Genomic DNA, 14,107 nt, shown 5'->3' with positions numbered 1-14,107 from the left:
AAACACAGAAAATGCATCGGAATTAAATACAAAAGGCCCAAGGCCGACTTAAGTACAAGAAGACTGACTCTTCTTACTGACTATGTTTTGAACCATTCCTGTGACACTAGTTATAGATTCCGATTCTGACTTCAGGTTTGCTGTATCCCTCTGACTTTCTTACTGACGATGAAACACAGAAATTGCACCGGAATTAAATACAAAAGGCACAATGCCGACTTAAGGACAAGAAGACTGACTCTTCTTACTGACTATGTTTTGAACCATTCCTGTGACACTAGTTATAGATTCCGATGATTCACTTCAGGTTTACTGTATCCCTCTGACCTTCTTATTGACGAAGACACACAGCAATTGCCTCGGAATTAAATAGAAAAGGCACAATGCCGACTTAAGTACAAGAAGACTGACTCTTCTTAATGTCTATGTTTTGAACCATTCCTGTGACACTAGTTATAGATTCCGATGCTTCACTCTAGGTTTAGTGTATCCCTTGGACCTTCTTATTGACGATGAACACAGTAATTGAATCGGAATTAAAGAGAAAAGACACAATGACGACTTAAGTAGAAGAAGACTGACTCTTCTTACTGACTATGTTTTGAACCATTCCTGAGACAATAGCTATACATTCCGATGCTTCACTTCAGGTTTACGGTATCCCTCTGACCTTCTTATTGACGATGACACACGGAAATTGCATCGGAATTAAATAAAAAAGGCACAATGCCGACTTAAGTACAAGAAGACTGACTGTTCTTACTGTCTATGCTTAGAACCATTCCTGTGACACTAGTTATAGATTCCAATGCTTCACTTCAGGTTTACTGTATCCCTCTGACTTTCTTATTGACGATGAAACACTGAAATTGCATCGGAATTAAATACAAAAGTCACAATGCCGACTCAAGTACAAGAAGACTGACTCTTCTTACTGTCTATGTTTGAACCATTTCTGTGACACTAGTTATAGATTCCAATGCTTCACTTCAGGTTTACTGTATCCCTCTGAACTTCTTATTGACGATGAAACACACAAATTGCAGCGGAATTAAATAGAAAAGGCACAATGCCGAATTAAGTGCAAGAAGACTGACTCTTCCTACTGTCTATGTTTTGAACTATTCCTGTGACACTAGTTATATATTCCGATGCTTCACTACAGGTTTACTGTATCCCTTGGACCTTCTTATTGACGATGAAACACAGAAATTGCATCGAAATTAAATACAAAAGGCACAATGCCGACTTAAGGAAAAGAAGAGTGACTCTTCTTACTGACTATGTTTTGAACCATTCCTGTGACACTAGTTATAGATTCCGATGCGTCACTTCAGGTTTACTGTATCCCTCTGACCTTATTCACGATGAAACACAGAAATTGCATCGGAATTAAATACAAAAGGCACAACACCGACTGACTCTTCTTACTGTCTATGTTTTGAACAATTCCTGTGACACTAGTTACAGATTCCGATGCTTCACTTCAGGTTTACTGAATGCCTCTGACCTTCTTATTGACGATGAAACACAGAAGTTGCATCGGAATTAAATACAAAAGGCACAATGCCGAATTAAGTACAAGAAGACTGACTCTTCCTACTGTCTATGTATTGAACCGTTCCATTGACACTAGTTATAGATTCCGATGCTTGACTTCAGGTTTACTAAATCCCTTGGACCTTCTTATTGACGATAAAACACAGAAATTGCATCGGAATTTAATACAAAAGGCACAATGCCGACTCAGGTGCAAGAAGACTGACTCTTCTTACTGTCTATGTTTTGAATCATTCCTGCGACACTAGTTACACATTCCAATGCTTCACTTCAGGTTTACTGTATCCCTCTGACCTTCTTATTGACGGTGAAACACAGAAATTGCATCGGAATTAAATAGAAAAGGCACAATGCCGAATTAAGTACAAGAAGACTCACTTTTCCTACTGTCTATGTTTTGAACCATTTCTGTGACACTAGTTATATATTCCGATGCTTCACTTCAGGTTTACTGTATCCCTTGGACCTTCTTATTGACGATGAAACACAGAAATTGCATCGGAATTAAATACAAAAGGCACAATGCCGACTTAAGTACAAGAAGACTGTATCCTCATACAGTCTATGTTTTGAAACATTCCTGTGACACTAGTTATAGATTCCGATGCTTCACTCCAGGTTTACTGTATCACTTGGACCTTCTTATTGACGGTGAAACACAGAAATTGCACCGGAATTAAATACAAAAGGCACAATACCGACTTAAGGACAAGAAGACTGACTCTTCTTACTGACTATGTTTTGTAAGATTCCTGTGACACTAGTTATAGATTCTGATGCTCACTTCAGGTTTACTGTATCCCTCTGACATTCTTATTGACGATGAAACACAGAAATTGCACCGGAATTAAATACAAAAGGCACAATGCCGGCTTAAGGACAAGAAGACTGACTCTTCTTACTGACTATGATTTGAACCATTCCTGTGACACAAGTTATAGATTACGATGCTTCACTTTAGGTTTACTGTATCCCTCTGACCTTCTTATTGACGAAGACACACAGAAATTGCCTTGGAATTAAATAGAAAAGGCACAATCCCGACTTAAGTACAAGAAGACTGCCTCTTCTTACTGTCTATGTTTTGAAACATTCCTGTGACACTAGTTATAGATTCCGATGCTTCACTTCAGGTTTACTGTATCCCTCTGACTTTCTTATTGACGATGAAACACAGAAGTTAAACCGGAATTAAATACAAAAGGCACAATGCCGACTTAAGGACAAGAAGACTGACTCTTCTTACTGACTATGTTTTGAACCATTCCTGTGACACTAGTTATAGATTCCGATGATTCACTTCAGGTTTACTGTATCCCTCTGACCTTCTTATTGACGAAGACACACAGAAATTGCCTCGGAATTAAATAGAAAAGGCACAATGCCGACTTAAGTACAAGAAGACTGACTCTTCTTAATGTCTATGTTTTGAACCATTCCTGTGACACTAGTTATAGATTCCGATGCTTCACTCTAGGTTTACTGTATCCCTTGGACCTTCTTATTGACGATGAACACAGTAAATGCATCGGAATTAAAGAGAAAAGACACAATGCCGACTTAAGTAGAAGAAGACTGACTCTTCTTACTGACTATGTTTTGAACCATTCCTGAGACACTAGTTATACATTCCGATGCTTCACTTCAGGTTTACGGTATCCCTCTGACCTTCTTATTGACGATGACACACAGAAATTGCATCGGAATTAAATACAAAAGGCACAATGCCGACTTAAGGACAAGAAGACTGACTCTTCTTACTGACTATGTTTTGAACCATTCCTGTGACACTAGTTATAGATTCCGATGCTTCACTTCAGGTTTACTGTATCCCTCTGACCTTATTCACGATGAAACACAGGAATTGCATCGGAATTAAATACAAAAGGCACAATACCGACTGACTCTTCTCACTGTCTACGTTTTGAACAATTCCTGAGACACTAGTTATAGATTCCGATTCTTCACTTCAGGTTTACTGAATGCCTCTGACCTTCTTATTGACGATGAAACACAGAATTTGCATCGGAATTAAATACAAAAGGCACAATGCCGAATTAAGTACAAGAAGACTGACTCTTCCTACTGTCTATGTTTTGAACCATTTCTGTGACACTAGTTATATATTCCGATGCTTCACTTCAGGTTTACTGTATCCCTTGGACCTTCTTATTGACGATGAAACACAGAAATTGCATCGGAATTAAATACAAAAGGCACAATGCCGACTTAAGTACAAGAAGACTGTATCTTCATACAGTCTATGTTTTGAAACATTCCTGTGACACTAGTTATAGATTCCGATGCTTCACTCCAGGTTTACTGTATCCCTTGGACCTTCTTATTGACGATGAAACACAGAAATTGCACCGGAATTAAATACAAAAGGCACAATACCGACTTAAGGACAAGAAGACTAACTCTTCTTTCTGACTATGTTTTGTACCATTCCTGTGACACTAGTTATAGATTCTGATGCTCACTTCAGGTGTACTGTATCCCTCTGACTTTCGTATTGACGATGAAACACAGAAATTGCACCGGAATTAAATACAAAAGGCACAATGCCGGCTTAAGGACAAGAAGACTGACTCTTCTAACTGACTATGATTTGAACCATTCCTGTGACACTAGTTATAGATTCCGATGCTTCACTTTAGGTTTACTGTATCCCTCTGACCTTCTTATTGACGAAGACACACAGAAATTGCATCGGAATTAAATAGAAAAGGCACAATCCCGACTTAAGTACAAGAAGACTGACTCTTCTTACTGTCTATGTTTTGAAACATTCCTGTGACACAAGTTATAGATTCCGATGCTTCACTTCAGGTTTACTGTATCCCTCTGACTTTCTTATTGACGATGAAACACGGAAGTTAAACAGGAATTAAATACAAAAGGCACAATGCCGACTTAAGGACAAGAAGACTGACTCTTCTTACTGACTATGTTTTGAACCATTCCTGTGACACTAGTTATAGATTCCGATGATTCACTTCAGGTTTACTTTATCCCTCTGACCTTCTTATTGACGAAGACACACAGAAATTGCCTCGGAATTAAATAGAAAAAGCACAATGCCGACTTAAGTACAAGGAGACTGACTCTTCTTAATGTCTATGTTTTGAACCATTCCTGTGACACTAGTTATAGATTCCGATGCTTCACTCTAGGTTTAGTGTATCCCTTGGACCTTCTTATTGACGATGAACACAGTAATTGCATCGGAATTAAAGAGAAAAGACACAATGCCGACTTAAGTAGAAGAAGACTGACTCTTCTTACTGACTATGTTTTGAACCATTCCTGAGACACTAGTTATACATTCCGATGCTTCACTTCAGGTTTACGGTATCCCTCTGACCTTCTTATTGACGATGACACACAGAAATAGCATCGGAATTAAATAAAAAAGGCACAATGCCGACTTAAGTACAAGAACACTGACTCTTCTTACTGTCTATGCTTTGAACCATTCCTGTGACACTAGTTATTGATTCCAATGCTTCACTTCAGGTTTACTGTATCCCTCTGACCTTCTTATTGACGATGAAACACAGAAATTGCATCGGAATTAAATAGAAAAGGCACAATGCCGAATTAAGTACAAGAAGACTGACTGTTCCTACTGTCTATGTTTTGAACCATTTCTGTGACACTAGTTATATATTCCGATGCTTCACTTCAGGTTTACTGTATCCCTTGGACCTTCTTATTGACGATGAAACACAGAAATTGCACCGGAATTAAATACAAAAGGCACAATACCGACTTAAGGACAAGAAGACTCACTCTTTTTACTGACTATGTTTTGAACCATTCCTGTGACACTAGTTATAGATTCCGATGCTCACTTCAGGTTTACTGTATCCCTCTGACTTTCTTATTGACGATGAAACACAGAAATTGCACCGGAATTAAATACAAAAGGCACAATGCCGGCTTAAGGACAAGAAGACTGACTCTTCTTACTGACTATGCTTTGAACCATTCCTGTGACACTAGTTATAGATTCCGATGCTTCACTTTAGGTTTACTGTATCCCTCTGACCTTCTTATTGACGAAGACACACAGAAATTGCCTCGGAATTAAATAGAAAAGGCACAATGCCGACTTAAGTACAAGAAGACTGACTCTTCTTAAAATCTATGTTTTGAACCATTCCTGTGACACTAGTTATAGATTCCGATGCCTCACTCTAGGTTTACTGTATCCCTTGGACCTTCTTATTGACGATGAAACACAGAAATTGCATCGGAATTAAATACAAAAGGCACAATGCCGACTTAAGGACAAGATGACTGACTCTTCTTACTGTCTATGTTTTGAACCATTCCTGTGACACTAGTTATAGATTCCGATGCTTCACTTCAGGTTTACTGTATCCCTCTGACCTTATTCACGATGAAACACAGAAATTGCATCGGAATTAAATACAAAAGGCACAATACCGACTGACTCTTCTTACTGTCTATGTTTTGAACAATTCCTGTGACACTAGTTATAGATTCCGATGCTTCACATCAGGTTTACTGAATGCCTCTGACCTTCTTATTGACGATGAAACACAGAATTTGCATCGGAATTAAATACAAAAGGCACAATGCCGAATTAAGTACAAGAAGACTGACTCTTCCTTCTGTCTATGTATTCAACCGTTCCATTGACACTAGTTATAGATTCCGATGCTTGACTTCAGGTTTACTGTATCCCTTGGACCTTCTTATTGACGATAAAACACAGAAATTGCATCGGAATTTAATACAAAAGGCTCAATGCCGACTCAAGTACAAGAAGACTGACTCTTCTTACTGTCTATGTTTTGAACCATTCCTGCGACACTAGTTATACATTCCAATGCTTCACTTCAGGTTTACTGTATCCCTCTGACATTCTTATTGACGATGAAACACAGAAATTGCATCGGAATTAAATAGAAAAGGCACAATGCCGAATTAAGTACAAGAAGACTGACTTTTCCTACTGTCTATGTTTTGAACCATTTCTGTGACACTAGTTATATATTCCGATGCTTCACTTCAGGTTTACTGTATCCCTTGGACCTTCTTATTGACAATGAAACACAGAAATTGCATCGGAATTAAATACAAAAGGCACAATGCCGACTTAAGTACAAGAATACTGTATCTTCATACAGTCTATGTTTTGAAACATTCCTGTGACACTTGTTATAGATTCCGATGCTTCACTCCAGGTTTACTGTATCCCTTGGACCTTCTTATTGACGATGAAACACAGAAATTGCACCGGAATTAAATACAAAATGCACAATACCGACTTAAGGACAAGAAGACTCACTCTTTTTACTGACTATGTTTTGAACCATTCCTGTGACACTAGTTATAGATTCCGATGCTCACTTCAGGTTTACTGTATCCCTCTGACTTTCTTATTGACGATAAAACACAGAAATTGCACCGGAAATAAATACAAAAGGCACAATGCCGGCTCAAGGACAAGAAGACTGACTCTTCTTACTGTCTATGTTTTGAAACATTTCTGTGACACTAGTTATAGATTCCGATGCTTCACTTCTGGTTTACTGTATCCCTCTGACTTTCTTATTGACGATGAAACACAGAAGTTAAACCGGAATTAAATACAAAAGGCACAATGCTGACTTAAGGACAAGAGGACTGACCCTTCGTCCTGACTATGTTTTGAACCATTCCTGTGACACTAGTTATAGATTCCGATGCTTCACTTCAGGTTTACTGTATCCCTCTGACCTTCTTATTGACGATGAAACTCAGAAATTGCATCGGAATTAAATACAAAAGGCACAATTTTGAATTAAGTACAAGAAGACTGACTCTTCCTACTGTCTATGTTTTCAACCATTTCTGTGACACTAGTTATATATTCCGATGCTTCACTTCAGGTTTACTGTATCCCTTGGACCTTATTATTGACGATGAAACACAGAAATAGCATCGGAATTAAATACAACAGGTGCAATGCCGAATTAAGTACAAGAAGACTGACTCATCCTACTGTCTATGTTTTGAACCATTCCATTGACACTAGTTATAGATTCCGATGCTTGACTTCAGGCTTACTGAATTCCTTGGACCTTCTTATTGACGATGAAACACTGAAATTGCATCGGAATTAAATACAAAAGGCACAATTCCGACTCAAGTACAAGAAGACTGACTCTTCTTACTGTCTATATTTTGAACCATTCCTGTGACACTAGTTATAGATGCCAATGCTTCACTTCAGGTTTACTGTATCCCTTGGACCTTCTTATTGACAATGAAACACAGAAATTGCATCGGAATTAAATAGAAAAAAAGCACAATGCCGTATTAAGTACAAGAAGACTGACTCTTCCTACTGTCTATGTTTTGAACCATTCCTGTGACACTAGTTATATATTCAGGTCAGAGGCATTCAGTAAACCTGAAGTGATGCATCGGAATCTATAACTAGTGTCACAGGAATGGTTCAAAACATAGATTTTAAGAAGAGTCAGTCTTCTTGTACTTAAGTCGGCATTGTGCCTTTTCTATTTAATTCCGAGGCAATTTCTGTGTGTCTTCGTCAATAAGAAGGTCAGAGGGATACAGTAAATCTAAAGTGAAGCATCGGAATCTATAACTAGTGTCACGGGAATGGTTCAAAGCATAGTCAGTAAGAAGAGTCAGTCTTCTTGTCCTTAAGCCGGCATTGTGCCTTTTGTATTTAATTCCGGTGCAATTTCTGTGTTTCATCGTCAATAAGAAAGTCAGAGGGATACAGTAAACCTGAAGTGAGCATCGGAATCTATAACTAGTGTCACAGGAATGGTTCACAACATAGTCAGTAAAAAGAGTGAGTCTTGATGTCCTTAAGTCGGTATTGTGCCTTTTGTATTTAATTCCGGTGCAATTTCTGTGTTTCATCGTCAATAAGAAGGTCCAAGGGATACAGTAAACCTGGAGTGAAGCATCGGAATCTATAACAAGTGTCACAGGAATGTTTCAAAACATAGACTGTATGAAGATACAGTCTTCTTGTACTTAAGTCGGCATTGTGCCTTTTGTATTTAATTCCGATGCAATTTCTGTGTTTCATTGTCAATAAGAAGGTCCAAGGGATACAGTAAACCTGAAGTGAAGCATTGGCATCTATAACTAGTGTCACAGGAATGGTTCAAAATATAGACAGTAAGAAGAGTCAGTCTTCTTGTACTTGAGTCGGAATTGTGCCTTTTGTATTTAATTCCGATGCAATTTCAGTGTTTCATCGTCAATAAGAAGGTCCAAGGAATTCAGTAAGCCTGAAGTCAAGCATCGGAATCTATAACTAGTGTCAATGGAATGGTTCAAAACATAGACAGTAGGATGAGTCAGTCTTCTTGTACTTAATTCGGCATTGCACCTGTTGTATTTAATTCCGATGCTATTTCTGTGTTTCATCGTCAATAATAAGGTCCAAGGGATACAGTAAACCTGAAGTGAAGCATCGGAATATATAACTAGTGTCACAGAAACGGTTCAATACATAGACAGTAGGAAGAGTCAGTCTTCTTGTACTGACTATGTTTTGAACCATTCCTGTGACACTAGTTATAGATTCCGATGCTCACTTCAGGTTTACTGTATCCCTCTGACTTTCTTATTGACGATGAAACACAGAAATTGCACCGGAATTAAATACAAAAGGCACAATGCCGGCTTAAGGACAAGAAGACTGACTCTTCTTACTGACTATGCTTTGAACCATTCCTGTGACACTAGTTATAGATTCCGATGCTTCACTTTAGGTTTACTGTATCCCTCTGACCTTCTTATTGACGAAGACACACAGAAATTGCCTCGGAATTAAATAGAAAAGGCACAATGCCGACTTAAGTACAAGAAGACTGACTCTTCTTAATATCTATGTTTTGAACCATTCCTGTGACACTAGTTATAGATTCCGATGCTTCACTTCAGGTTTACTGAATGCCTCTGACCTTCTTATTGACGATGAAACACAGAATTTGCATCGGAATTAAATACAAAAGGCACAATGCCGAATTAAGTACAAGAAGACTGACTCTTCCTACTGTCTATGTATTGAACCGTTTCTGTGACACTAGTTATATATTCCGATGCTTCACTTCAGGTTTACTGTATCCCTTGGACCTTATTATTGACGATGAGACACAGAAATAGCATCGGAATTAAATACAACAGGTGCAATGCCGAATTAAGTACAAGAAGACTGACTCATCCTACTGTCTATGTTTTGAACCATTCCATTGACACTAGTTATAGATTCCGATGCTTGACTTCAGGCTTACTGAATTCCTTGGACCTTCTTATTGACGATGAAACACTGAAATTGCATCGGAATTAAATACAAAAGGCACAATTCCGACTCAAGTACAAGAAGACTGACTCTTCTTACAGTCTATATTTTGAACCATTCCTGTGACACTAGTTATAGATGCCAATGCTTCACTTCAGGTTTACTGTATCCCTTGGACCTTCTTATTGACAATGAAACACAGAAATTGCATCGGAATTAAATACAAAAGGCACAATGCCGACTTAAGTACAAGAAGACTGTATCTTCATACAGTCTATGTTTTGAAACATTCCTGTGACACTTGTTATAGATTCCGATGCTTCACTCCAGGTTTACTGTATCCCTTGGACCTTCTTATTGACGATGAAACACAGATATTGCACCGGAATTAAATACAAAATGCACAATACCGACTTAAGGACAAGAAGACTCACTCTTTTTACTGACTATGTTTTGAACCATTCCTGTGACACTAGTTATAGATTCCGATGATTCACTTCAGGTTTACTGTATCCCTCTGACCTTCTTATTGACGAAGACACACAGAAATTGCCTCGGAATTAAATAGAAAAAGCACAATGCCGACTTAAGTACAAGGAGACTGACTCTTCTTAATGTCTATGTTTTGAACCATTCCTGTGACACTAGTTATAGATTCCGATGCTTCACTCTAGGTTTAGTGTATCCCTTGGACCTTCTTATTGACGATGAACACAGTAATTGCATCGGAATTAAAGAGAAAAGACACAATGCCGACTTAAGTAGAAGAAGACTGACTCTTCTTACTGACTATGTTTTGAACCATTCCTGAGACACTAGTTATACATTCCGATGCTTCACTTCAGGTTTACGGTATCCCTCTGACCTTCTTATTGACGATGACACACAGAATTTGCATCGGAATTAAATACAAAAGGCACAATGCCGAATTAAGTACAAGAAGACTGACTCTTCCTACTGTCTATGTATTGAACCGTTTCTGTGACACTAGTTATATATTCCGATGCTTCACTTCAGGTTTACTGTATCCCTTGGACCTTATTATTGACGATGAAACACAGAAATAGCATCGGAATTAAATACAACAGGTGCAATGCCGAATTAAGTACAAGAAGACTGACTCATCCTACTGTCTATGTTTTGAACCATTCCATTGACACTAGTTATAGATTCCGATGCTTGACTTCAGGCTTACTGAATTCCTTGGACCTTCTTATTGACGATGAAACACTGAAATTGCATCGGAATTAAATACAAAAGGCACAATTCCGACTCAAGTACAAGAAGACTGACTCTTCTTACAGTCTATATTTTGAACCATTCCTGTGACACTAGTTATAGATGCCAATGCTTCACTTCAGGTTTACTGTATCCCTTGGACCTTCTTATTGACAATGAAACACAGAAATTGCATCGGAATTAAATACAAAAGGCACAATGCCGACTTAAGTACAAGAAGACTGTATCTTCATACAGTCTATGTTTTGAAACATTCCTGTGACACTTGTTATAGATTCCGATGCTTCACTCCAGGTTTACGGTATCCCTTGGACCTTCTTATTGACGATGAAACACAGAAATTGCACCGGAATTAAATACAAAAGGCACAATACCGACTTAAGGACATCAAGACTCACTCTTTTTACTGACTATGTTTTGAACCATTCCTGTGACACTAGTTATAGATTCCGATGCTCACTTCAGGTTTACTGTATCCCTCTGACTTTCTTATTGAAGATGAAACACAGAAATTGCACCGGAATTAAATACAAAAGGCACAATGCCGGCTTAAGGACAAGAAGACTGACTCTTCTTACTGACTATGCTTTGAACCATTCCTGTGACACTAGTTATAGATTCCGATGCTTGACTTTAGGTTTACTGTATCCCTCTGACCTTCGTATTGACGAAGACACACAGAAATTGCCTCGGAATTAAATAGAAAAGGCACAATGCCGACTTAAGTACAAGAAGACTGACTCTTCTTAAAATCTATGTTTTGAACCATTCCTGTGACACTAGTTATAGATTCCGATGCTTCACTTCAGGTTTACTGAATGCCTCTGACCTTCTTATCGACGATGAAACACAGAATTTGCATCGGAATTAAATACAAAAGGCACAATGCCGAATTAAGTACAAGAAGACTGACTCTTCCTACTGTCTATGTATTGAACCGTTCCATTGACACTAGTTATAGATTCCGATGCTTGACTTCAGGTTTACTGTATCCCTTGGACCTTCTTATTGACGATAAAACACAGAAATTGCATCGGAATTTAATACAAAAAGCACAATGCCGACTCAAGTACAAGAAGACTGACTCTTCTTACTGTCTATGTTTTGAACCATTCCTGCGACACTAGTTATACATTCCAATGCTTCACTTCAGGTTTACTGTATCCCTCTGACCTTCTTATTGACGATGAAACACAGAAATTGCATCGGAATTAAATAGAAAAGGCACAATGCCGAATTAAGTACAAGAAGACTGACTTTTCCTACTGTCTATGTTTTGAACCATTTCTGTGACACTAGTTATATATTCCGATGCTTCACTTCAGGTTTACTGTATCCCTTGGACCTTCTTATTGACAATGAAACACAGAAATTGCATCGGAATTAAATACAAAAGGCACAATGCCGACTTAAGTACAAGAAGACTGTATCTTCATACAGTCTATGTTTTGAAACATTCCTGTGACACTTGTTATAGATTCCGATGCTTCACTCCAGGTTTACTGTATCCCTTGGACCTTCTTATTGACAATGAAACACAGAAATTGCATCGGAATTAAATACAAAAGGCACAATGCTGACTTAAGGACAAGAGGACTGACCCTTCTTCCTGACTATGTTTTGAACCATTCCTGTGACACTAGTTATAGATTCCGATGCTTCACTTCAGGTTTACTGTATCCCTCTGACCTTCTTATTGACGATGAAACTCAGAAATTGCATCGGAATTAAAAACAAAAGGCACAATGCCGAATTAAGTACAAGAAGACTGACTCTTCCTACTGTCTATGTTTTCAACCATTTCTGTGACACTAGTTATATATTCCGATGCTTCACTTCAGGTTTACTGTATCCCTTGGACCTTATTATTGACGATGAAACACAGAAATAGCATCGGAATTAAATACAACAGGCGCAATGCCGAATTAAGTACAAGAAGACTGACTCTTCCTACTGTCTATGTTTTGAACCATTCCATTGACACTAGTTATAGATTCCGATGCTTGACTTCAGGCTTACTGAATTCCTTGGACCTTCTTATTGACGATAAAACACAGAAACTGCATCGGAATTTAATACAAAAGGCACAATGGCGACTCAAGTACAAGAAGACTGACTCTTCTTACTGTCTATGTTTTGAACCATTCCTGTGACACTAGTTATAGATTCCGATGCTTCACTTCAGGTTTACTGCATCCCTCTGACCTTCTTATTGACGATGAAACACTGAAATTGCATCGGAATTAAATACAAAAGGCACAATTCCGACTCAAGTACAAGAAGACTGACTCTTCTTACTGTCTATATTTTGAACCATTCCTGTGACACTAGTTATAGATGCCAATGCTTCACTTCAGGTTTACTGTATCCCTATGACCTTCGTATTGACGATGAAACACAGAAATTGCATCGGAATTAAATAGAAAAAAAGCACAATGCCGTATTAAGTACAAGAAGACTGACTCTTCCTACTGTCTATGTTTTGAACCATTCCTGTGACACTAGTTATATATTCCGATGCTTCACTTCAGGTTTACTGTATCCCTTGGACCTTCTTATTGACGATGAAACACAGAAATTGCATCGGAATTAAATACAAAAGGCACAATGCCGACTTAAGTACAAGAAGACTGTATCTTCTTACTCTCTATGTTTTGAAACATTCCTGTGACACTAGTTATTGATTCAGATGCTTCACTCCAGGTTTACTGTATCCCTTGGACCTTCATATTGACGATGAAACACAGAAATTGCATCGGAATTAAATACAAAATTCACAATGCCGACTTAAGGACAAGAAGACTGACTCTTCTTACTGACTATGTTTTGAAGCATTCCTGTGACACTAGTTATAGATTCCGATGCTTCACTTCAGGTTTTCTGTATCCCTCTGACCTTCTTATTGACGAAGACACACAGAATTTGCCTCGGAATTAAATAGAAAAGGCACATGCCGACTTAAGTACAGGAAGACTGACTCTTCTTAATGTCTATGTTTTGAAC

Source organism: Schistocerca serialis, chromosome 8 (assembly GCF_023864345.2).
Source record: "Schistocerca serialis cubense isolate TAMUIC-IGC-003099 chromosome 8, iqSchSeri2.2, whole genome shotgun sequence".
Classification (NCBI taxonomy): Eukaryota; Metazoa; Arthropoda; class Insecta; order Orthoptera; family Acrididae; genus Schistocerca; species Schistocerca serialis.
Note: the sequence above shows the minus strand (reverse complement) of the source record.